Raw genomic sequence first — 25,766 nt, forward strand, 5'->3', positions numbered from 1 at the left:
CTTTCCTTGGTTGAGGTTAAAAATAAAAATTCACAATGTGGACATATTGATCGTTATGGCCTAAAAGCGGATAGGAACTACAAGTTGTGTTGCTTTAACTAGAAAGGTCCTGGAAATAACCCATATTTAGTCAAACAAAAATAAAAATAGTCCAAGAACTTATATTCTAACGATTCATCAGAAGTTTGATAAAACAATATCAATCTTTCCAAGTCGTTTAGTACTGTCATTAGAGAAAAAAGGTGGCCTTAACTACAGCAAATAAGGGGTTTTTGAGAAAGTGGAAAACCTCCAAAATTGAAAAAATTTATTATGGGCATTATATTGCTAACTACGTATGAAAAAGTGAAGTATTTCAGTAATAATCAAATTAGTTTGTGTCAAAATGTGTAAGAGATTCAATGCGTTCTAACAATAAGTGTATAGTGATTATCATTTTGTTTATATTATATTTTATTTACTAATTTTTATTTAATTTTTATTTATTTTGTCATTTACTTTTTTCCTATTTTCTCCCCTCATCTATTCTGTATGTGGATGAGGGGTAGAAGAGTTGATTAGATAATAATTTAGTTAAAAATACTTTATCTGTCACTTTTCTGTTCCTGACTTGTTCTTATGAAAATATTATAGTACAATTTTGAAAGCGTTGACCCTGTTAAAGTTCATGGAATCAGAAGAAGGATACTAATACTGCAGCCACAGCCTCTTACCCTCTATAATGAAACCTAAGTCAGATAAGTGGATAGAGGAAGAGCCCATAATTGAGTCTAATGCACATTGATTGAACTAATGCACGAGTGAATGACTGCTGACCCTTTCAATGGCCTGCCCTAGGAAAATGTCTATATCTGCCTCTGAGCAGAGCCGGATCCCCTATCACCTCTTAGTTCTACATTGTTATGAAACCAGCGGGGAAAGTGACCAGTGAAGCTGCATGCGCCTTCTAGCCATGTTATCTACATGGATGGCAAAGAGCTTTAGTCTAACATTAGGGTAAATCTCTCCAACAGCAGCCGCGGCATGGTCCCTCACACAAAGGTGGACGACCGCCAGCTCTATATAAGCACATCTAGGGAAGAGAGAGACAGTTCTGATGGCTTCTTAATGTGCAATCATAAATAGAAATAGAAAACATACTGTTTTCATACACTATTTGAAGCCAAATGAAAAGTAATGGGATCCTATTGGACAACGCTTTACCTGCTTTGGGAGTTTGTTTTCATTAAACCAAACAAGTTTGCTGAGCGATCACATGAAACATGACAGTCTCTCAGTAAACTTTCAATGCAATGTAAACTTTCTGCCACTGCCACATGCCAGTTGGACCAACAGTGCTTTTTCACTGTGATATAGTACTCCAAATCATGGCTATGTATTGTTTATCACTCAATTGCGTGGCCTAAAAAAAGCAGTGTTTCACTGTAAATAATTATGTGATGAATAGAATGTCACTATTTTCCCTCAACAGTTTTCCAACCCTCACTTGATGCACAATACCTTCTCTCTTTCCCCTTTTCCCCCTTACGTGGGGCACTTGTTTGGTACTAGTTTTTGAGTCATTTGTGCTGAGTCATTTGCTGGTTTACAAGCACCCAAAGATGTTCAATGTGATTAAATAACATTATTCTATATATCCATAGTGTATTAGTGTATTAATTCCTAATGTGTTTGAATTTCGTTTGTTCTTAAGAATTGTTCTACTTTGACCAATTCTCTACTGTACTGTGACCCTTAAGATGGCATGGAGAGCTCCATTAGATAGGCCGCGATCTCCAAATATGGTGGGTGGTAGCCCACCAAATCAGCGGACGTCATTACCTCCACTCACTAAACCCTCAATGAGAAACGATGTCTTGTCTTTGGGGAGAGGTCTAATGAAATTTGTGCTGAATATAGCCACCATGACCCCTGATCGCAGATCTCCTCTTGACTCTGTGTTGCTGACAGTAAACGTGGCATTTATAAAGGGGGAAAGTATGTTGTACCTTGTAGAGAAGGACACAGCTATACCCACAAGCAACTGGAGACTCATTCATCCCCATGTTCACATTCAAGCCTTAAAGTTCCAACATATAATGGGGTTGGTTAGAAGCTTAATGGCTCGGTAGTAGATGATTTCTGAAACAATCACACCATCTGACAGCATATGTGCCCAGTGTTCCAGAGTTTTAAGTCTCCTTTCCATAATTCACTACAGAAGCATTCTTCAACTTATCCCGCTTGTCTTTTGGCTATATTTGCAGCTTCGATTTATGTATTTTAACTATTACAATTCAGACACTAGTGGGTTGTTACTTATTAGTTTTGCCTACTAGGCAGCGCATTCGCTGTCTGTTGTGAGATGTATTTTAGCTTACAATGGGCTAAGAGGGCGCCCACTGCTTACCATTGATTGGTTTTATTGTCACTGTCATTTGCTTGATTCTTTCTTATTCATAGCTTGTGTGGGCTATTCTTCTTCTTGTGTTTGTCCATCCCCTCGAGCATGGACGCATTACTTGAGTGCTTACTCCGATCATTTTTCAGATGCTATTTTTCTTTTAGTTTAAGCACTCCACCAGAGTGAATGTGTTTTTTTGTAGCTGTCGCCCTAGTATGCTTTTCTTTCCCTCTTTCTGCTCAGTATTGCATTCTCTCTTTTGCACATGTTCTTCCCCCTTACCAAATCTCTTTGCTCTCTTTTGGCTGTTTTCTTTTCCTCAGGTCCACACTCCACATTGCTCTCTCTTGCTGTTACCTTGCTTCCCTCCCTGTGACCTCCATGTTGCTTTGTCCCCACCCGCACCCACGTTTTGCTTCCCCCCGCCTTTGCTGCTTCCCCCACCCCTGTCCCCCATGATTCCACCTTCCATGATCCATATTGCTGTCTCTCACCAGTGTTTCTCCCATTAAGCTTGATTTCCCAGAGAAGCTGAGGATATTTACATTTGCTTCTCCAGGGACCAAATGACCTGCATGACTTTTGTATCAACTTAGCCGAGGGAAAAAGCACTGCCGCTCCACTTCTGCAGGAGCGCGGTGGCACCAAGAGCCAGAGGACCTACATTCATGGCCTAGGATGTCACCATGGAGAGGCTAGACCCTCATCTTTCTTTCACTGAAGTGTCTGACTCCACTACTCTGAGTAACACCACCTTGGCTCCTTCCCTCCCAGAGAGACACTGTAAAGTGAGTGCCGCAGAGGAGCAAAGCAGTCACTCATCCTTCCTGCTCCACAGCATTACATTTGACTCCAAGAACGTCACAGTTTTACAACACAGATTTTAGGTCTTGCCTACGAGACAGCGTGTAGCTGTTTGCTGTAGTCAAAAGCCTATTATGGACCACTGTGCTTTATGTGAGATGAAAAAGGTGGGGGAACTTCCAAAAGGAGTGTGGCATAACTAATTAAGGCCATGGCATTAAACATGTGAACTACAGTCCTTTTCTTTACACAGTATGCTGCGTGACCAGTATTTAGCAGTTTCTGTGTGAGTTTTCTGCTATTGCAGCCAGACAAATTACATCACAACGAACATAGGCTTAAAACAAGCCAGATCTATTGGCTTTGCAAGTGCTTGTTAGCAGTTTGATATAAATAGGTAACGCCAATGATTTTGTTGTAAATAATTAGAATTGGTACTTACAAATGCAAACCCAATAGGACCCAAAGGCCAGACCTACTGGCTTTACCAATGGTTGCTGTTTTTTTTAGTTCCTGTTCTGTTTGCACTTAGTTGTTATCCATGTTTTGTTCTATGCAAATACGTCCAGAGATGTTGATAAAGTTAGATCTGAAAATAAAATATCTACACTGCTGCAATTTGTGCTAAATGGGTAATGACAGATCAGTTTTAAAAAAAATGAATTATTTATCATCGTTTTACTTAAAAAAATAAATAAGCATAATCATGGATCCAAACACGGATCCTGTAATTAATATGATCTCCGACCTTTCAAATTTATAAATATAAGAATTTATTGGCTGACCTCCAGTCAAAACTGTTGGCCCTCAACATCAGTCTTGGCTGGTATGAGCCTGCCTTTCAACCTTTTGACTCTGATAAAATGAGTGATAATAAGACAGAGTGCAAATCTTACAGGCAAATCGGTTAATACAGTGTGCTATTTAAATAATAATTATGTTTTTTAAATATGTAACATGTGTGATGAAGAGGTTTTGATATGTCAAGGCGTGTGCATTAGAGAGATTTTTTGTAGCATCATGACGGCAAATCATTATTATCAAACATTTAATCAAATACATTAGAAGCATTGGCAAAACCAATAAGTCTGGCGTTGGCTTGCAACCTTTTGACTTTGTTTTGAGGTGGAATTTTATAAAAGGTTATTGTTGGTGAAGCTTCCAAGCTCTTGAAAATATAACAAAAATAGCCAAAAGCAAAACAATTGGTTGCAAAAAAGCATACATTTTCAAAGTTCCTGGCGCTAAAGGAAACTACTTTGGCCCAGATGTATCAAGATACCCTTTAGCGATTCTCAAATAGCGATTTTTAAGGAATCGCTATTTGAGAATTGCTAAATGGTATGTATCTAGAAATTCACTATTTTTTAGCGATTTCTTAAAATTCCTTAATTGCGATTAGCAAATTGCTAATCGCAATTAAGGAATAATTTCCCATTCATATCTATGGGCCAGGAGGCCCATAGGAATGAATGGACAGTTATTCTCAATTTGCGATTCGCAATTTGCTAATCGCAAATTGAGAATAATTTCACGGGTGTAAGGGTGTCTTAAGGACACCCTGCTGCACCCCCCTGAAATTGACATGTGTGCGCATATGGCGCACAGAGCGTCACATGGCACCTTTAGAAATTTCAAAAAGTGCTTTTTTGAAAGAATTCGCAAATTACCACCAACTACAAGTTGGTGGTAATTTGTGATTTCTTAGCCTAAATTCACAAAGTTTAAATGCTACATACATAGCATTTAAGGAATCGCAATATACGATTCCTTAAATGCTAGCGCAAAATTAAGGAATTGCAAATTTTGCGATTCCTTAATTTTGCGGTGCGATTTTTTGATACATCACATTTGCCGATTTTTTTGTCGCAAACGCTGCTTTTTTGCGATTCGCAGCGTTTGCGACAAAAAACGGATGATACATCTGCCCCTTTGTGTTCAGATGTGTTCCTTGTGAAAGAGCAGAATGCTGTCACTCACATTGCAGTTAGTCAATGGCTTGAAACATTGTCCCCTGCTGCGTGCTGTAATGGGTGAAAGAAAAATTCAAATAGCACAGCAAAAGACTTCAAATGGTTGAAGGGGGGATGGCAGGAAGTTCCTATAAGTATATTATATATGTGATTTTATTAAAAACAAAAGGTCTTGGCTAAACCCAGACCTAAAAGTGGGCTCTGCTTTTCGTTAGATCCCTGTTTGTGATGTGTAAACAGAAATCCTTTCAACTTAATTGAAAAACAAAAATGCTTCTTCCATGTGATGCTGTCTCGGTGTATGCACACAGTGACACACAAATCTATCTATGGTTTGTCACCTTATTTGAGGTGATAACTGATTTGCATAGGGGAAAGTCTACCCTTGCACCAGATTCTCCCCTGAAAATTGTTGCAGATGAAACTGGGAAAAAGAAGACAGTGGTCCAGGGGATAACTGCATGCTCCCCACGATGCCTTTCTTGGATGTCTCTATTTTCATAAAAACCAGCATATGTCGCTTTATGTGAGATGCCGGCTTTAAATATGTTTTTGCATCCAGGCAATATGACCACAGGGACTGAGGTCTGCTGTGACTCACGGGCCCCATCCCTGCCTTTGCAACAATTCATAGGAGGTCACAACTATACACACACAAGCATGTATTGAGGCACCAAGTATACTGACCTACAGAAATGCAGGCACCCAAGTACATAGAGCAACAAACATTCAATCCCCTTAACTCAAAGACTGACAGAGTCACAGTTACAGGCATGCATAAAAGCCAAAAGACATACAGACACCCATCCGCACAGACAAAAAGACTTATTATAGGCACAATTTAAAAAAAAATAAAGGCATGGCATATGGTCACAGACATACACCTACTGTTAAAAAGAAAGCACATGCAAGGCGCAAGGGGAGTGACATGGAATAAAGAATCGAAGGATGAATGGAAGAACTGATGTCGGATGAGTGAATGGATGTAATGGAGAAGTGTGACTCAATGGTTAGAGCGGCAGACCCTGATGCAGAGGTCTGGCCCGGGACCAGGGTTCAGTTCCCGCCTTGGCGTGTCTTGGGCTCAATTTCCTCGGACCTGATAATTCTCGCCTCGGTGCCTATTCTAAACATGGGTCCCACTCTGCAACTCTGGGCAATAGCTTGCTTAATCTCCACAACGGCCCCAACAGCGCTGGGATGCCTGGCTTCACCTTGGGGGTGCCCAGGAGTGGGCATTTCACAGGAAAAAGCCAGGAAGGGTTCCACAGCAGTATGCGTACAGCGCCAAGAAACCCCATGGGGTATAAGTGCGCTTTACAAGTACAAATTCATTTCATTCATGTAATTGGTGTTTAATCTTTAGGATCACCACAGGGAGCATCTCATTTGAGGCACATGTAAGAATGGCGCGTCAACTCCTATTTAATCCATGCCTCCTCCTCAGACACATCACTTCCAGGGGTGGCCAACAAATATAGATGGTACCCAGCAGAGACGAACAATGATACAGGGCCTCATGCAAATAAAGAAACTGACATACATTCTTTACTACAATCAGCCGTGGCCCGTGCTGGTGCGAGCGGTGGGGCCAGTGACGAGAGGGCGTGATTCGACAGACGAGCACGAGGTAAAATTAAATAAATAATACATTTTCCCTCGTGATCGTCTGTCGAATTCCCTTCCTTTCCACCGCTCTTACCGGTACAGGCCGCGACTGACAACAATATGCAGAATTCTGACCATGCACAAACGTCAGAGTGCATTAACAGTTCACAAACCACCGCCCTTTTATCACTTTATGATTTTATGCTTGTCTTTGACCTCGTACATCACTCAGCCGCCATTTGGCTAGGTTCAAACTACAAAAATACCACATACATACATACAAGTATTCATGCATACATGCAAACCCTTCCGATCTCTTAGCAGGCATCAGAATGTTCTTCCAAATACAGATCAAGGCCATGCGCACAACACATACACGTGCACATGGCCGGACAGAAGGGATGTGGGAAGGAGAGACAGACACGTGGATGGACAGGCACAGGATATAACACATGTACAAGCATCCTTGCACATACAAACTGAATCACCTATAGGCATCCATATAAACAGACATGGAGATTTATAGGCATCCCAGGTATGCCGACCAATAAACAAGGACACTGGACAAAATCCATACGCACAATCCAACAGAGAAACACACATTTACTCATGCATACAGAACAGTAACAGACAGGCGCGGTGCGTCCATTGGGGCGTAGGGGCGAAGCCCCACTAAGCCCCATGGACCCACCACGTCGTCACTAGAAGCCAAACACAATTATTTAAAAAAATCGCGCTATCTGCCGGCCGGGAAACCGGGAGACACCCGACCTTCCCGGAGTGCGCAAGGGGGGGGGAAGGATCGGGCTGCTGCAGCTGCGCAAGTGTAGTTTTGGGCACAAACATGCCCGCGCATGCGCAGATCGTTTTCTTGTGAATTCCCTCTTAGAGAGAGGACCAGGGGGCGGGCCGCAGCCCCCGGGGTTACACAGGGCGACTGGGCGAGGAGTCATGGTGCCCCCCCAGCCAATCCTGGCACAGGATTGGCTGGTCAATACATAGCCCGGTTACATAACCCCTGACGGATAGCACGGCCGACTTTGGTGCTGGGAAACCAGGTTCGAGCCTCTTATCGAACCATAAAAATGTATACATGACTTACTTTGGTGTTAAATAAATAGATATTTTAAAAAACAAATAAAAATGATGTTCCGACTAAGGTGTGAAATTGGTGTTGAATAAATACATGTTTTTAAAAACAATTAATATTAATCATGTATCATTGGTGCTGGAGTACAAGGTTCGAGACTGGTATTAAACACTGACAAGCTGTGTGCAAGTTATATGGTCATAAAAATACATGAATGATGGATGCAGGATGGGTGGATGCATGAATGGATGCAGGATGAATGATGGGTGGATGAATGGATGGGTGGATGCATGAATGAATGACGGATGCAGGATGGATGCAGGATGGGTGGATGGGTAGATGAATGAATGATGGATGCAGGATGGATGCAGGGTGGATGGATGGGTGCATGAATGAATGATGGATGCAGGATGGGTGGATGGATGGATGGATGGATGATGGATGAATGATGGGTGGATGAATGGATGGGTGGATGCATGAATGAATGATGGATGCAGGATGGATGGATGAATGAATGATGGATGCAGGATGGATGCAGGGTGGATGGATGGGTGCATGAATGAATGATGGATGGATGGATGGGTGGATGCAGGAATGGATGCAGGGTGGATGGATGGGTGGATGGATGGATGCATGAATGAATGATGGATGCTGGATGGGTGGATGGATGGGTGGATGAATGAATGATGGATGCAGGATGGATGGGTGGATGGATGGGTGGATGCATGAATGAATGATGGATGCAGGATGGATGGATGGGTGAATGCATGAATGAATGATGGATGCTGGATGGATGGGTGGATGCATGGATGCAGGATGGATGCAGAATTGGTGGATGGATGGTTGGGTGGGTGGATGGATGGATGGGTGGATGCATGAATGATGTATGGATGGATGCAAGGTGGTTCGGGCTCGCTCGCTGCGCTCGCTGCAGTGCAATATGCAAATTAGTTTACGCCTCACCACTTTCAAATGTCACCAGCCGCCCCTGGTAACAGACACCTATGCACTTTAACATGTCTGCTATTGCTTGTGTTCCTCTGCAAAGGGAATGTGGCTGATCGGTACTGATTGAACTCTCTTTTATGATGCAGGGTCAATACTGCTTTAGACATGGTTGGTCCTTGTTTATTAGGGTACACTTAAACAAAAGAACTCTAATGCAGCTCAGAACAAAGAGCTGCAGCTGATTATAAGCAAAGCACTCAATCCATCACCTTTTTGTTTTTTCTTTTTGAGAAACTTTGAGTGTGACATGCATGTCCACACATGAGTGCTGTTGCACACTGTGCTATAGGAAACAAGCTGCACCCCACTGGTGGGGCTCAGCAAGACCCATAATTTTTATTGCTTGTGATCCTATGCCGAGGGGACAGGCCTAGCATTTTGGGCTGCACTTTCCCTTTTGGGGCAGAGTCAAGACTGATTTAAATGTGTTTGGTCTCTGTAGAGACAATGTGAGCAAATACAAGTGAGCGGGAATGTGGTCCAGAGACATTACCAGTGGCTGATATTAACTCAAACATTCCATCTATCGCCATCTTGATTTTTCATCTATGCACTGGGGCCAACAGAGATCCTTGCATAGAGATACTAGCATACGATTACAGATTTCCACGCAGATACACATTGACACATAGATAAATCACATACAGGTACCCTTATACACAGAGGCATGTACATAAACAGACAATACACATTGCCACCAGTTAACAAGGCAAGAGAAAAATGTATGCAGCTGACAGTCCAGACCTTCCTGCGCCTTGGTGCTTGCCACTTCACCCAATAAGATGACTGCCCCGCCCACTTTCCTGCCCCACTGCAGGCAGAGTATCGCCCCCACTCTGCTACCATTACAAAAGCCCCTTGTGTCCTGTCTCCCTGGTGTGGTTTACACTTTCCTACACTTCTGACCTGTGCTGAAGGGGCTGCAGTAGATTCCCTCTGGATTTCCTGGTACCAGGTTGTCCCAGCCATGAGACAACAAGTCAGGATACGCAGTACGGAAACGGTAAGGTAAGTTTACCTACAGCTTGTGTAAAGTCAATGGTGATCGGGAAAACATTTGAGCAGAGAAGCAAACCCAAGTTTCCCAACTAGGTCAGACTTCTCAGCATAAAAAGCCTTTGCCGGTCTTTCAGCTTTTATGTTCTTAACAAACTGTGTTTATCCTTCTCCTACTTTTTTTTCCTTGTACGTAAACGCAACAGGCTGAAACTGGGACTTCTTATTTCTTTCTTATAAAACACAACACAATAAATGCAACAGACCTATCTTAAGACAGCATTGGGATACTCAGGATTCTCTACAAAGGAAAACAATATAAGATATGGTAACTTCTCCAAGGTATGTTATGTTATGTTATGGATGTCTTTTATAGCGCTCGGCTACTCCGAAGAGTGTCCCGGCACTTTGTAACCCACAACAGACTGCAAAGGGCAGGCACAAAGAAGAAAAAGAGCAAGCAGATTACTGACCATAAAGCCACGTCTTCAAAGCCTTTCGGAAGGCCAACAAATTAGAAGTACTGCGAAGCGACAAAGGAAGAGTGTTCCAGAGCTGAGGCGTCCGAACAAAATGATCCAATGTCTGTCAATCTGACCAAATGACCTCTTGACTCTAATCTTCATTTCCAGAATCTTATAACAGGATCATAATCTTATTAAAAAAAATGGAAAACTTTTTTAATTGAAGACGAAAAGTTTAAAGAGCCAATATTCGAAAGGCTTCTAGGTCAGTGTCAATGTAAGCGGTGCTATCCAGTTGAACATGCATATACTACTGTGCACCTCTTAGGACCTATTGTTCAAATCAGAAGTGGGGAGAGGGAGAAGCAGAGGTGCATTCAGCTTCCAACTTACAATAATCAATGGGGGGGGGGATGAACCACATTAGTCTGTGTACCAGAGTCTCAAGGCAGATAGTTCTTGAGGCCCTCAACCACACGTTCACAGGTCGCTCTGTATATTATCTCCACTCATGTGGTTTGGTGGATAGCCTCGGATGACCTACACTAGGGAGAACATATCTCAAAACAAGACTTGCTGAGTTAAAGAAAAGACTCACACTTCGCACTTACCCCTATAGAGAGTTGTGAGACTATACAAACTCAGGAATAAATATATGACCTTCTCACAGGCAAACATCTAATAGAAATGACCCAGTATGGATAGAATGACACAGCTTATTAGGACCACTGATCAAAGCACCATTAATACTGTGGACCCCACCTTCAACTGTGGAAAGTACTTAATTGGTTGAATGTCAGAAATACTCATTGTCCGGAAGACTCACTACTGTGGTCTGCATTAACTACAGAATACAATGTCTCCTTGTAAACCTATGGCAGTGCCACAGACTACCTTCATTGAAGCTGAGGCATGTATAATAAATATCTATCTAATATCAAGTTTCCAGCGCCAAAGACACCAAAAAGCTCTTGCAATACAATTATTCTTAAAAGAGAAACAATCGGTCAGTGCTGGAATGAATATCTTGGAGTAACACATTAATTCATGAACCGATTTAATGGAGTGTTTTTTTATGTACTTTGTTTCTAGTTTGATGGTAGCATATTTGAATTTCGTCATTCATATCCTTGTCTTGGTAAAGGGGTAATCCTCATGGGGCAGAATGGTAGTCCGTGAAACACTAATCTCTGCCCGTGTACATCTGGTTTCTTCTAGGAACCTGCTCAAGAACTTGTCTTTAGCCTTTGATATGGTGAGAAATCACGAAATGACTTTTTCAGGGAAAAGTTTCATACATCTCAGGATCCCTTCCCCCTCTTTGGAACAAACAGGGCTTTTTTTCTGGAGTAAGTAAATTCATTGTATTATAAAAGCTTCTGGCTCGTTCCATTGTAAATTAGAGCGTGTCCAAAAGTATGTATTTATAGTTAATTACTGGAGTTATGTGGTGGGGGAACCAAATTATGCGGCAGAGTTGACTATGTTACACGGCAAGAAAAGACAAATAATGCTTCGCAATGCAGCACATTTTGTATACTATTACTTCATTATTTTGTTATTTTACTCATGTTAACACTCCATGGGCAAAGGTTTCACCTCATTACTATGAGTTTTACACCTAAACACATCAATAAGCAATTGAAAAGAGACCCATCAATTTTTGTGAAGGTCCTACCACTGCACGGTAATACACGTTGCTGCGTTTGTAGTAACTTTGGATCTGTTTCAGCTAGAAGCAAATATTTTTTGTTAAAATCTGCAGATGATGCAGCAGATGATAGATTACGTGGCAAGTGGAGCAGATCCATAAATAGGGACAAAAAACGCAAGGGCCACAGAATCCCATAGCTCCAATTGCCCTGCTTGTAGTATGCCTGTTCTGAAGTTCCATAGTTGGGACGTGTGTGACTAGTTTACCTCAGTGGCCGCAGGAATGCATCTAGAGATGTGTTTTTAAGTTGCTGTCAAGTGTAATGTTTGGCCTAATATCGGGCAAGGCTGCACTGTCCTGCACACCACAACTATGCTGCAGCCGCGGCCCGGGTAGGTAAGGGCGATGGGGCTGGTTGACGGACGATGACGGCGGGAAATTCAAAAATAATTCATTTTCCCTTGTCACAGTCTGTCGAAATCCACCACCCTACCGCCCGGCCCCACCGCTCTTACCTGCACGGGCCATGGCTGTTATGCTGACAGTAATTAAACCTACTCCCTTCTAGTCATGGACTTCATTAAGGGGTCGCCGCTGCGACCCATGGTTTGCTCCTTGCGATCGTTGGCACTGCCTTTGCAAGCCCTGGCCTCAGGTGTGGTAAGGACAATGCCAAGGGCACAAGGTAAAAAGTGCTGCAGTGGGCACTGCTCCCTTTCTGCAGTTCCAGCTGTGACCTGAGGCATTAACTCTTAGCTCTCTAAATAGAACAGCAGAGCAAAACTAAAATACAAAAATCACACATTTGCATACACAAAGTCCCTTTCTGCTTCTGCCCATGTACCCTACTGTTTCGGAAGCCTTTGTTCCAGTCCATGTTGATTGCTGTAACTGAATACTTTGACCTGTCTGCAATTAAGTATTAACAACCTAAGGAGGCTTCAGAATCTGTCTGTAGCCTCAGGCCTGGGGATCATGTCTCCAAGGGACATCAAGCACCCCACAGGCGGTCAGTTAAGGAACAGGTACAATTTAAGGCCGTTTAACAGATTCAACCAGGTACTCACTTTGACTGACATGGCCTTTCTTTATCAGCTGGTACCTATTTCTCTATGAGGCACATACATCAAGCTATTTTGCAATCGCAAACAGTGCTATTCGCAAAAATCATCCGTTTTCGATCGCAAAATGGCATTTCCTTATGCATGAAAGGTTTTTTGATTCACAATTTAGGGAATCACCATTTTTTGCTATTCCCTAAATTGCAAATGCAAATAGGGGATCTCAATTTGCGAATCCCAATTGCACATGCAAGAAGCCTTTCCTAAAAGCGAACTGTGCATTTAGGAAATGCTAATTACCATCAATTTCAAGTCGATGGTAACTGTGTGCATACTTTGAAAAATGTACAAAAATGCAGTTTTTCAAAGTGCTGTGTAGCACACACATACCCCTAGGCCATGTGTGTGCTTTACGCGTGCACACCTTCTTTTTTTGGGATGATTCAGGGGGGGCCTTAGGACCCCAGGCACCCTTGGCTTTCCATTCACTAATTGCAATTACCAATTTGGTAATCGCAAATTAGCAAATGCAAAACCATTCAAGGCCCAAAGGAATTAATTGAGTCATATTACCTAATAGTGATTCGCTATTTACCGAATCACTATTAGGTAATGTTAACGAATCCCAAAATATTTTGTGATTCCTATATGCATTGTATTTTGCGATTCCAAATTAGCGATCCAGTAAAAATTGATATTTCAGAATCGCAAAATGTATGCTTGATGCATCTGGCCCTATGTCCCTTCCAGGAATCTGAGACCTGAAAACCACCTTCCCTTGATGGTTTCCCAGTTCAACCCACCCAGAACCAGAGGTGTTTCCTTTCCAGTAATGGCAACCCCTGGCCCTGGATTGCTCTTTCAGTATATTTATATGAACACACTGAGGGTCACCACGTTTTTTTGATCAGACCAGGGGTAATTAGACACCGGGCCTTAGGTACAATCAGACCCTTTTGTTGAGGATATTCATTTTTCTGGCTGGGTAAATGATAAGAAATACTGCAATTCACCCAGTAATGTCCCTGCTCTTAGGCCAGTATTTCAAGGGGGTTGAGAATTCTGATCTCTACAAAAACTAGAATTCTGAGTTTTTCTGTAAGCACCACAACGCTGCAATTTTCCATTGACAAATTTTGGTAGGTCAAACCTGTCAAAATGCACAGGGAAAATATGTGTGAAAAACTCAAATACTTAGCAAAAATAACTGCAGTAAGCAAAAGACGCATGCGGAACAAATCAAACATTCACCTCCAGTCAAGAGATCTTGGTTAAATCCTTAATTCTTTTGCTCACCATTCCACCCCAGTTTAGACCTAGCCATATGCAAATCAGTCTTGATCGTGCTCCTCATGGGAACGCTCCAGCCTGAACTGCCAAGCCAGGTCTTCCCTGGACGGGAAACAAGCATCCTGGGACTGGTTTCGGGGTATCACCCCTCATCAACCAGGCTAAGTTGAATCTAGTGGCACAGTCAGTCCAGGACCCCAGTCTGGGCATACCCAGCCACTTAGGGCGAGAAAATAAAAGACTCACAAGTGATGGACAGAATGCGGAACAAATCAAACATTCTCCACCAGTAAGCATATTTTTCCACATGTGCTTCCTCGTTTTCGTCTAGTCAGCTGATTGGCACATATTTAGCACACCCACAAAGTACATAACCCTGGGAAATGTATATCTATGAGATGTACATTAGGGATCAGACTGAGCACCCCTCGTTTGCATTGTTATATACTAGTTTCAGTGTAAAACGACGAGAATAGAAGGGTTGACATTTGCGGTTCACTTTCCAAAGGCTTACTCCCAAATGACTCTCTTCAAAACAACTGACTTCTCACACAATTTACATGCAATTGTAACGCTGTTGTGGTTTTTTACTGCTTACTATTTGCATAAAAATCATTACAAAATTCATCTTAAAAATAATGAATTGTCCATGTTATTTCAGGCCTAACATGATATTGTTGTATATTTCCAGCCAGTTGAAAATAAAGGGATACATCCACAACGTTGAAAAATTTGAAAAAGTAAATTGGACAGTAAGTGTTTCATATGTCTTCTTCCACACCATCACACCCCATGCCCACCCGTCTTCCTCTTCCTTACCACTCATCCACACCTCAGAAATGAATTATTTTGCCATATCAAGAATAAACAGCTAGTGTTTCCTAAGAGGGTGCCCACATTTTTTCCTCACCATGCCCTGTTCCCAAACCCTATATATTAAACAATTTTCAGTATATATTATTTTGAGAAAACCTCATTCTTTAAAAGCACTATGATGATTTGCTTTAGGAATAATTCTGAGCAGGTTTGATGCTCTACCAAACTGAATGGGGGGTGGGGGTGGGATTGGCACAATGACCAGAGTTGCTGACCTTGGTGCTCAAGAACAGGCTCTAGCTGTGGTGTTGGCTGAACATCCTGTGATTCTGGACAAATCAACCAATTTTTCCCGGCCCAGCGCCTGGATACCCTCTCTGGTGTACAAATCGAGTATTCATTTAAGTCTGACTACCAGCACCTAACCTGTTATCCCTCCATCAATCTTGTCACTTCTATACTAGCTGGGGTCTGTGTGCACACTGAATGGCACCCATTGTCACAATGCTTGTTCCCGCAGGAACATAGCAATTCAGAACACAAGCACAGGTGCACAACACAACAGAACGTAATCAAGAAAGACAGTTATAAGTCCATATCCAGTTCTTCAATTTTTTCTTTTATTCCATTTTCATTTCCAGTAGGTAAAACATAGAGTCAAATTTTTATGACTCTACACACTGTACAGCTGACGCGTTTTATTCCAGTGCAGGACTTCTTCAGGGCACTTGATAGGGTCAGACACATCCATAAGCTGAAATGTCATAGGATTCCTTACTAATGGGCTGTTCCCCGTCCGGTGTTCTAGACCACGAACAAATGATGGCTAAAAGGAGCATCCCACAATAAGGATGTCCAGCACCGTCATGGTATATTACGATGGGGCTCAGAGCAAATCTTGTAGTAGTTAATCTTCAAATTAGCGCGTGAAGGCCTAAAGGTAAGAACAGTCACTCCACTTGATAAGGGATAGACTTGTACAATAACGGTCTCCTCAAAACCTAAGGTGCATCCAAGCAGAGGAGACGTCCCGTTGCAAATATCTCATAAGTTGAAACAAATACCAAATAGGCAGGAAACCAACAGCCAAGATAAGACTGTCGTGGACAATGGGAGTGCTGGGGGACATTACAGCAACAGAGAGCTGGGCAAGAAAACTGTCCTTCTTGACTAAGTTCTGTTGTGTGGCGCACCTATGCTTGTATTAATTTAAGTATATTTATTTTAAATTTTGCATTTTTATATAGCACAAGCTCAGCCCTCGTACATTGACTAGCCGATGCTAGACACACAAGTGGTTCCTCCCTCCCAAAGTTGGTAGTTTTAGCATTAGCCCACACCCCCTCCCATGAAAAGATGACGGTAAGAGACATCTCCCACCGCCGAAATGTTATTAGCCCCATTTAAAATTCTTGGATTGACATTGAGATCACTGTATCCATGTCCAGTGGAGCAATGTGAGTCTGGGGTTGTGGCATTTTTCACATAATTAATTATGCATTTACCACCCCAGTCACATAATATGCCATCTATTACATTATTTTCATGATTTAACAAAACATTTGTTTGTGGCTCAAAAAGGATTAAAAGATAAGCACCACTTGTGCTGCCCCTGAGTTGGAAACCGTTTGCATAGATTCACTTGCCACTTTTTCAATGGCTGACAGTTGTAGTATAGTAATCAACTGGTTCTAAGGAGGTGATGCATTTGCCCAGGCAGTATCAATGTGTGCCAAAATGAAAAAGGAAATAAGACTGTCACAGTGTGGGGACTTAAAATCAGCGGTGGCTCCTCCACTATGGTGGAGGAGCGTCACCCCCGCCAGCAGCATTAAAATAAAGAAAAAGAAAACAATAATAATCCCGGATTTATTATCGTTTTATTTTGTTTCCTGGCCGAGTCTTGAGGGCGGGGCAAGGGAGATGAAGGTACCAAAGGGAATGGTTTGCACTGCTATCTGTGCGCATGATGGTTTGGCAGGCCGTCTCAGACCAGCCAAATTGTCAAGTACATTGAAGCTTGGAGACAGCAAGCACAGGCTCCCAGTGTCCCTGGGAGTGCAAATCGAGGGTGCTCAGGCCAATCCTGAAGCTGTTCTCATGCATGCGAGAAGCTTCAGGATTGGCCGCAGGGGAGTCTGTGCCTGCAGTGGAGCCGCGAGAGGAGCAGAAGACCGGCAATGCAGCAGACTGCAGGCAAGTTATTTTTTTCCCCTTTTTTCATTTTCTTCTTTCCATCATCCCACCGCCCGCAACTCTCCTCTGACACCGCCGGCCGCTACTGCCTAAAATGCTCCATACTTTACCTACTCTTATTGCAAAATTGTGTCGACTCAACAGCATAATTCAGTCCTCCATTGTTGTATAATTTCAGTTGTCCAAAGGATATGCAAAGTTCAATCTGTGTGCCACCAGAATATTGATGCAGGAATCTCGATGACATTAAATATCTTGAATACAGTATAGAAGGACAAAATATTGAAAGGAAAGTAAGTATAGATTTACTATACCTAACTCCACAAGTATGTAGCTTGACAATAAGTATAGATCTTCCAGGTCCATAGATGTAGAGTTAAGAATAGTAAATCTATACTTTCTCTTTGATCTTTTGTCCCTAGATATTCTATCCACAATATTAGTTTATATTCCTAGCCTCGATATTCCATATACAATCAGGTCAGTCATAGAGGTATAGATGTAATTACATGCATAAACACATGTAAGAGATTGTTTTTATGTTTTGACTGAAACAATTATTACTGTTATTAGCTTTACTGCCTTACACACTTGTAGCTGTGTAATGCCGCTAGAGCTCATCAGCGTAAGCCCATGAATCTCTTGTATTTTGCGCAGCCGTGCACAATGTGAGTGCTGTAAATTAATAATGAGAAATGCGGAACATACACAGACCAGGACACCCTGATTAGGATTCAGTAGCCCTCTCCTAACCAACCATGCATTTAATTGTTATGCGCAATCGGTCCTCGGGCTCTTTGCCTTGGAAGGAAGAAAGGTGGCTCAGTGACTTTCCTGGGCTTTGAATCCATGACCCTTATGTTTCCTCAGAATCAGCATCTGATGTCTAAGGGGGGAGAAATATATTTCGGGGAACACAGAAGTGAGGCAACATAATCATGATTCATGAATGATATCCTTTGGTACGCCCTGTGTCATGCTGACCTGTCAGAGAGATATATTTTCATTACCTTATACTAATTTTTAACAAGAAAATCTATGGATTTTGTCGACAATGCAAATTAACTGCAGATATTTAATTCAATTATTTAAGCTTAGTGAATGTATGAATTATCATCTGCCACAAATCTTTTGTACCTTGAATTGGTTTCAACTTCCTTCTTTTTTCTAATTTGTCTTTTTTAGTGAGGTTTTCTGCAGAGTGCTGAGGGTCGGGCTATTAATATAAATCACTTTCCACTTTTCTTTTAACTTTTTGCTGGTCGCTATAGATCTGACTTGACAGTGCTGCTATTTACCTTACCTATTGTTACCAATTCTTTAAACTATAACGATAAGTGGGCGTGGCCAGGATGAGGACCCCGTTAAGACTCATTGTACCCGAGTTCCCAAAAAGAGCCTTTACCGATGCAGTAAAAATACACTTTACCGGAAGACGCAGCCCTGAATTTCTGCAAGAACCCCCCAGGAGCTGACCGCTAGCTGTGGGATTGTGATGAGTGGGGTGCCGCGGCCCAACCTCCTGCATGGCTGAGAATCAAAATGGCCAAGGGAGATGGCTAGTGTGGCCAGGGAACCGTCAGCGGAGACTGGTGGCCCTCCTCGGCATCAGAACAGCAGGGAGCCTGCTGCGCTGCCTCGTCTCCTTCAGAAGGAAGGTATTGACTGGGGTCGATGGAGGAGTGATCTGCAGGGAGAGCCGGGAGGCCTGGATGGCACTGCAGCTGCCAGGTGAGGTCAGACATCTCTGTGGGAGGGACCAGCCCCCCTCCTACATTTTAATGAGCCCTAGACCTACCATGCTGCAGTCAGAGCAGCATGTAAAGGCAGGGGGCGATGGTGGCATGGGCAGGGTGAAGCGTGTTAAAGAATAGCGGGCCAGGAGGAGCGGAGGATGTTTGTGAGGCGGTTGGCGCCTTGTCGGTGAGGAACTGGGATAGATCTGTGGGACCCCGCCTGCCCCCGAGGAGAGAGGCCTTTCTAAGTGCACAAGAGAGAGAGCGAAGCCTGTGGCTCCGATAAAGATATGACTCACTGACCTGGGACTCATTGATTTCACTGGATAGGATGCACTGGTGGCCTGAATCTCCCAAGAGTCGGGGCATTATGGGCCCCCTAACAACAGTGCTTGGCCTCTCACCAAAGTGGCATATAGGGAAGGATCATCGCCTTGTGTTTGGCCACTAAAGACTGGGAGTACAGGAACAGTGAGTGGCATAGACACAGTGTAGGGGCCCCCCCATAGGAGCCTTTGATTCTTTCAGCTCAGATTGTTGATGGCAAAAGGGAAACCCATGCAATACACAAACATTAAGGACATGCTCCACAGGCATAGGAAAGGCAAAGGACACGGTTAGAGCTCCAGCCTCTATTCTGTTGGTCTCCAGCAAGATGTTGACCCAACATTGTAAGCACAGGCCACGAAAGGCAATATCCTTTCCCTTGGCAGGGGTTCCGCAGGGAGTTTGCATTTTGAAAACAAAAAGTCAGCAAGGCGATAGCTGACAGAAATTCCCAAATGAAGGAAGCTGAAGAAGGGTTGGAGCAAGTTGAAATGGACATGGCTACCACAACCCAGGAACAGGACACTGTCTCGTACAATGACTCTGCTGGATGTCAGACAAGCTGGATGATTTGGAAAATCAATGAGGAGGAATAATGTCCATATACAAGGGATCCCAGTGGAGAATACAAATAAGGACTTAGATGGCCTTGTTCTTGATCTGTTCATACACCTCTTACGGAACACAGTCCCGGACAGCCTACAACTGGATTGCACATGCAGGTTCTTCTAGACTTTTGAGAAAGAAATGATTTTGACTCCAGATGTCCTAGACCCAGTGCATTTCTTCAAAGACAAGGAGGCCATCATGGCAGCAGCTAATCGGTAGGAACCTTTTGTCATCCATGGCAGCACCCTTTCTCTTTTCCAGGACTTTTCTGTGCAGATGTTTGCAAGATGGAGGGTGTTCGAAGACATCACATCCCATCTTAAGAGAGAGGGAATACTATATCCCTAGGGTCACCCTTTCCACTTACCCTTCACTTGCTAAGGAGCGTGACACATTGTGAGAGAAGTCCAGAAGTTGAGAGAGATATTGGGCCTATCAACAGAAGCGGACCAACTTTCCCCAACCGGCTCACAAGCTTCAACCAGCACTGGGGGGACATGGCACACCCCAAAAAACGAATAGGTCCCAATCAGAAAACAGAAAAAATGGCATTGAAAGGAAAGCGAGGCGCATTCACCCTAGCTGCCGAAGATGAATGAATGCTAACCTACTCCATAGAGATAGTGTGAAATATCTGTGTTGTGGCTCTATCCAGAGGATTATATCTTGCTCACTTCACGCTATTGGTTATTTCGAGTATCTTATTCCACCGGCTATGGAGTGCTTGCATTGCAATGCTTGATAGATTATATTGTATCTAAAGTTTACACTGAATCTTCACACATTCCATTGTTTATATCATACACACTTTATATACATAAGCAATCCTTTTTGTACTGCAGAAGCTCTTTCTTTGTTTCAAAGCTTTTGCCCAAGTTCTCTCCTCCTCTTCCCTCATAGGTCTTGCTCACATCCATCACCCAGAGCCTTGCTTTCTCTGTCTCTCTCTTCACTGGAGCTCCTCTCCCTGCCAGAGCCTCCCTCCCCCTCCCAGTATCATTCCCTATGCCAGGTTGCTGGCACACTTTTGAACAGTTTACCTTGAGGTACATGTCATAAGCTGTCCTATCTTCTATGAGAAGAAACCCTTCAACTAGTATTTTTATAATACCATTTTTATTACTTTGGCATACATAGACAGTGAGGTGTTTTTTAACATGCTACACTAGTGTAAGGGCAAGTTGGCAAACTGATGTGATTATGAATATATCACACACAGAAGCATTGATCCTTCTGTCCCTTGCAAAGTCATCCGTACATTCTTGGGACATGCAAAAAGGTACTAGCACTGTGAAGACTTTCAAGTGGCTACAAGACATCACCAGGAAAACGGTCACCGAGCCCCCATCACCAGCAGACTGGGCTACGGGAACACCTTATATGAAGGAATAACCAACCAGCTCACAAGGAGACTTCACACTGCCCAGAACAAAGCAGCCAGACTTGTCTTGAACCTGCCACTCCGAGTCCACATCACACCTCCCTTTAGTCCACTGGCTCTCGACACACAAGAGCAAACACTTCAACCTTCTCACCCATGTCTACAAAGCATCCCACAACACAGGCCATGCCCACCTGAACAGCCGTATTTATTTCCACCAACCTTCCATACAAAAGCGCTCTACCTGACTCGCACTAGCACACACCCCACACATGCAAAAAGGCAGCTCGGGGGGGTTGCGCCTTTTCATACTTGACTCCTCAAGCCTGGAACAACGTCCCTCAACACATCAGAGCCTACTCCTCCTCCCTCCTTGAATTTTGCAAGAAGCTGAAAGCCTGACTCTTCGATGAAGCCCTTCAGGGCTGGCCTCACATACCTACCACAAGTGCATGGATACAATTGCGGGTGATCAGCACGCTATAAAAACATTGATAAAATAACATAAGATAATTTATGTACAGCAACTTAAATCACCCATCTGTTACAAGTGGGCATTCATTGGAAAAGGTAATTGGCTTGCCATAAAAGTGATATTTCATGCAAGCATAATTTTTTGTATGTCTATTTTTGCATGTGTTAGTGCATAATATCCAGACCTATTGGGTTTGCCAATGGTTGTTTGGTTATCCAATAATTTTTTTCTCCTGGGAGTTTTAAATACCATTTATAGAGTTTGGTATTAAATGAATCCGCTTTTTATTAGATGTTTTATCTTTATTTGAATACATTAGAAGCTTGTGCGTACACAATTACTTTTTTACATATTCGCATGCAGTTATCTAAATACAAAATGCTTTTGTAGAACTGTGAAACGTAATTTTGTTCTTATTGTCCTATAGCAGTTGGACAGTTTTGTTATGTGATTTCCTAATATTCCAATTCAATCACCATTCTAAGAATGCATTCATGACAATAATAATAATAATCACAAATGATTACTTAGTGACACCGAAAAGAGAAGATTATTTCAGTGAAGTCACTACCCTAACAAAATGACTGGCTGACATCAGCTAACAAGAGCACACATATTACAGGTTTTAAAACCATCTGAAAACTTGCCAGACAGTTCATTAGGAGATACTTTGATAGATGTGTTTGTGATATGCAGCCTGTCCCCTTTGGGCATCAATCAAAAGTACTGGAGGAGATGAAAAGCAAGTAAAAAGGTGTCAATCTGCTGCGGATGCCCCTCCGGTGTCTCCTGCTTTCCCCACCAAGTATTTCATTTGTAATCCTTTCTTCATGGCGTGGTGAGTCAGTGGCATGGCAATGACGTCAGGGGTCTCTAGTAGAATCAAGAAACATGCACCACCAATGTCCTGGTTAGGAACTGAAATACAGCCATAATTGAGTCACTGCATCTCTATTGATAGCTACATTGCCTAATTTAAGCCGGTGGTTTCCGGTGCTCAGCACCGGCACTTAATCATCAACACTGGTGCTTTTCATGAGCACCAGTTAAGGACACATTTACTGGAGAGATTAAGTGATTTGCTCAGAATCACAGGATTATGAGGCGATGACAAGAATCAAACCTAGTTCCCCAGCTCCAAATTTGGCATCTCTGGCCATTAGGCCACACCCGCTCCCCACTTTCATGCATAGTAGTTAGTTCTGGTTTAGGCGGTGCTAACAAGAGCAATGGGCTAGTACTGGCACCCTCTTGCGAATTAATCGCTGGATATCTATGCCCAAGGGAAGAGGAGGTCTGCTCCACTGGCACGGAAAAGGGACAAGTGACCACCTGCTATGGCAATAGCGGAAAGTATGACCATGTTAAATTACATTCAGGACACTCCATCTAGATTGGAAAAAAGATTGTATTTATTGGGGAAAGGATATAGCCTGTGTGCTTTGACTATTCTGAAACGGGAAGAGTGTATGTTCATACCAGATCTAGGATTGCCACCAAATTGCCGGGTCTTGGTGAGGGTGATCCTACCAACTGTCTGTGTACCTTCCTAATGTAAAAAAGTAGATAGATTTCAGGCTGTTTTTCTATAAAGAAACCTAATGAATGAATAGCAACATTTCCTCGTTCGCCTGATTGAGAAGTCTGGTAAACGTTGCTTGGTCCTTCTTTTTAGTAGGCATATAACGTGGGATTCGTCTCACCATACTTTGCCCCCTTTTTGCCCACCACAAAAAGGCACCATACAAAGTGCCTGGTCTTCACTGCGTAGTCTTTATCAATTTTCAGCTAACGCCCTCTTTATTTGTTGATGCATTTGCATTGTCAACATTAGACCAACTTTATTAAACCAATCCAACACACATTGATAAACATTGGGTTGTGCAGTATTCGTTTGCACCACAGGTTACAATTGTATTTACAATTCAGGATCTCCAGAGCCACCTTGGATGTGCGTTGTACCAGCAGGCCACAACCCATCTCCATTGCTTCCATTCCATTCCAGGTAACTACCCGTCATCTAACCACTAGATGCGGCCACCTGGTACTGCTTTGCGCCTTTCCTTGCGCACCAGCTTTCAACCAGCTTTCACCAAATTGCTTCTTCCAAGCACCGGCATCTCGGGTAGGGCCGGAGAGTCCAGGCCCACCAGCAGGACGGTCCCCTCTCCCGCCTGCCCCAGCCCCATTGACTGCCCTCCCTGTTCCAGGATGAGCCAGTCCCCGCCAAAAAAGGAGTCCCCGCCATTTTTCTTGCCCAGGACCCTGCCACAGGGCGAGAAGCCAACTGGCGCTCTCGCCCTCCCCTTAATAGCTGCTTCACCTTCCAGATCTGGTGCTAAAGCCCCCAATATAGAGTAGATGAATGATTCCAACCCTGCATTCCTGATGACAGGAGACTCCTGCCAATACCCCTGTTGGTACACTCCCCAGTATGTTATTGTTGGCTTATTTATGGAGAGTGTAATCCTGCTGCAACGCGATGTACTGAGATAACAATGCCTCCCAAGCAAGTGCTATCTACAATATGGAAGGCATATGTTTTAAATCCCTTGGTTGAGGCACAAGCTCCCAAACTGCCCCATGTTGCTAATAGATGGCCTTTTCGCCCATTAAACTAAGCAGTGGCATCACAACCACCCTAGAAAATTATTCAACCAGGTAACATGTGTGCAATTGATCCAGACCATATCGGCCCCCTGTATGGCGCTTTCCGCCCACTGCACCATTACCTGACCTTTGCTTGAAATTGGAGCCAAATAAACTTAATCAGGCCTGCAGGACAGAGTACCTAGCCTATGCCACATCCCGCGCCCACATGCACCGTTAAATCAGCACAGCTGAACCATTATCGCTGCAGTATAGGCTGCACTGCTTAAACCAGATAGAAATTGCGAATGAAGTGCAAGTAGTACTGGTACCTGCTTTATCCATGGTAATTCCCAACACCAAACACCAAACACCAGGCTAACTGAGCATGCTCCGCTCTCCGGGCCCCAAGGCGGATTCCCCATACAGTATAGCCAGCACAGAACTGTTAATGTGTTAGCGCCCAGGGGGAAGCTTCCCCTTTGGTCCTGTATCCTTCAAACTCTACATACATGCGGCTATGCCCCGAGTGATTACCTTGCAACATTCCTTACACTCTCAATGGTAAGCGCTACCCTCTGTACTTTTGCTCCCTTAGGATGATGAGCCGCACTATGGCCTATTCCATGACAGGACACATAGCAACTGTTAAAGTACTACCACACCGAACACAAACTCCTCCACTCTTGAGTGTGGTACTGAATGTTGGCTATTCTGAAGGTTCTGCCAGTTGCCATCCGGAGATCATGTTACCGCCATGTCTGCGCAGTGCGCCTCCCACCAGCATATGGAGAATAAATAACATGCAAATTGCCTACCATCACAATAGGGTGTTTGTGATGAAAGGAAATCATTGTTGCCCATTTTTTAATAAATCAATCATACCAAAGGGTCAATCTGTGAACGGGAAACTCTGAACATATCAGCAATGAGTTGTTGTGCCTCAGGGCGTTCAAACCCCCATCCCAACTGGCAAAGGGTTACTACCAGGTTGCCACAGCCCATTCAATTTTGATTCAATTTTGACATATAGCACTTCCACCCCCAAAAGGGGGGGGGCATCTTGGCGTTGAATCACAGATTTGAATAGTGCTTAATTTGTCTACCTCCCCCAAGATGCAAAGCTACGTGTACCCGCCGGGAAGGGCACCTGTGACCATGAGGCCAAACACCAGTCCCTGCAATGGATATGTTAATCCACTAATCTACCAGGCCTGACAAAGGAACCAGTCATTAATTAAACCAATTGATAAATTATCTTTTGACTAGTACACCTGGAAATATTTTTGCTTTAATTTGATACATA

The 25,766-nt window shown here is 43.3% G+C and overlaps 1 protein-coding gene across 1 annotated transcript in view; it reads right to left on the bottom strand.

The window, feature by feature from the left end:
- NETO2 (neuropilin and tolloid like 2) overlaps window positions 1–25,766 on the bottom strand; it is a 311,726-nt gene that overhangs the window by 139,800 nt on the left and 146,160 nt on the right. The gene's annotated exons all lie outside the window — the stretch shown is intronic.

The sequence above is a fragment of the Lissotriton helveticus genome, chromosome 12, assembly GCF_964261635.1.
Source record: "Lissotriton helveticus chromosome 12, aLisHel1.1, whole genome shotgun sequence".
NCBI classification, from domain to species: Eukaryota; Metazoa; Chordata; class Amphibia; order Caudata; family Salamandridae; genus Lissotriton; species Lissotriton helveticus.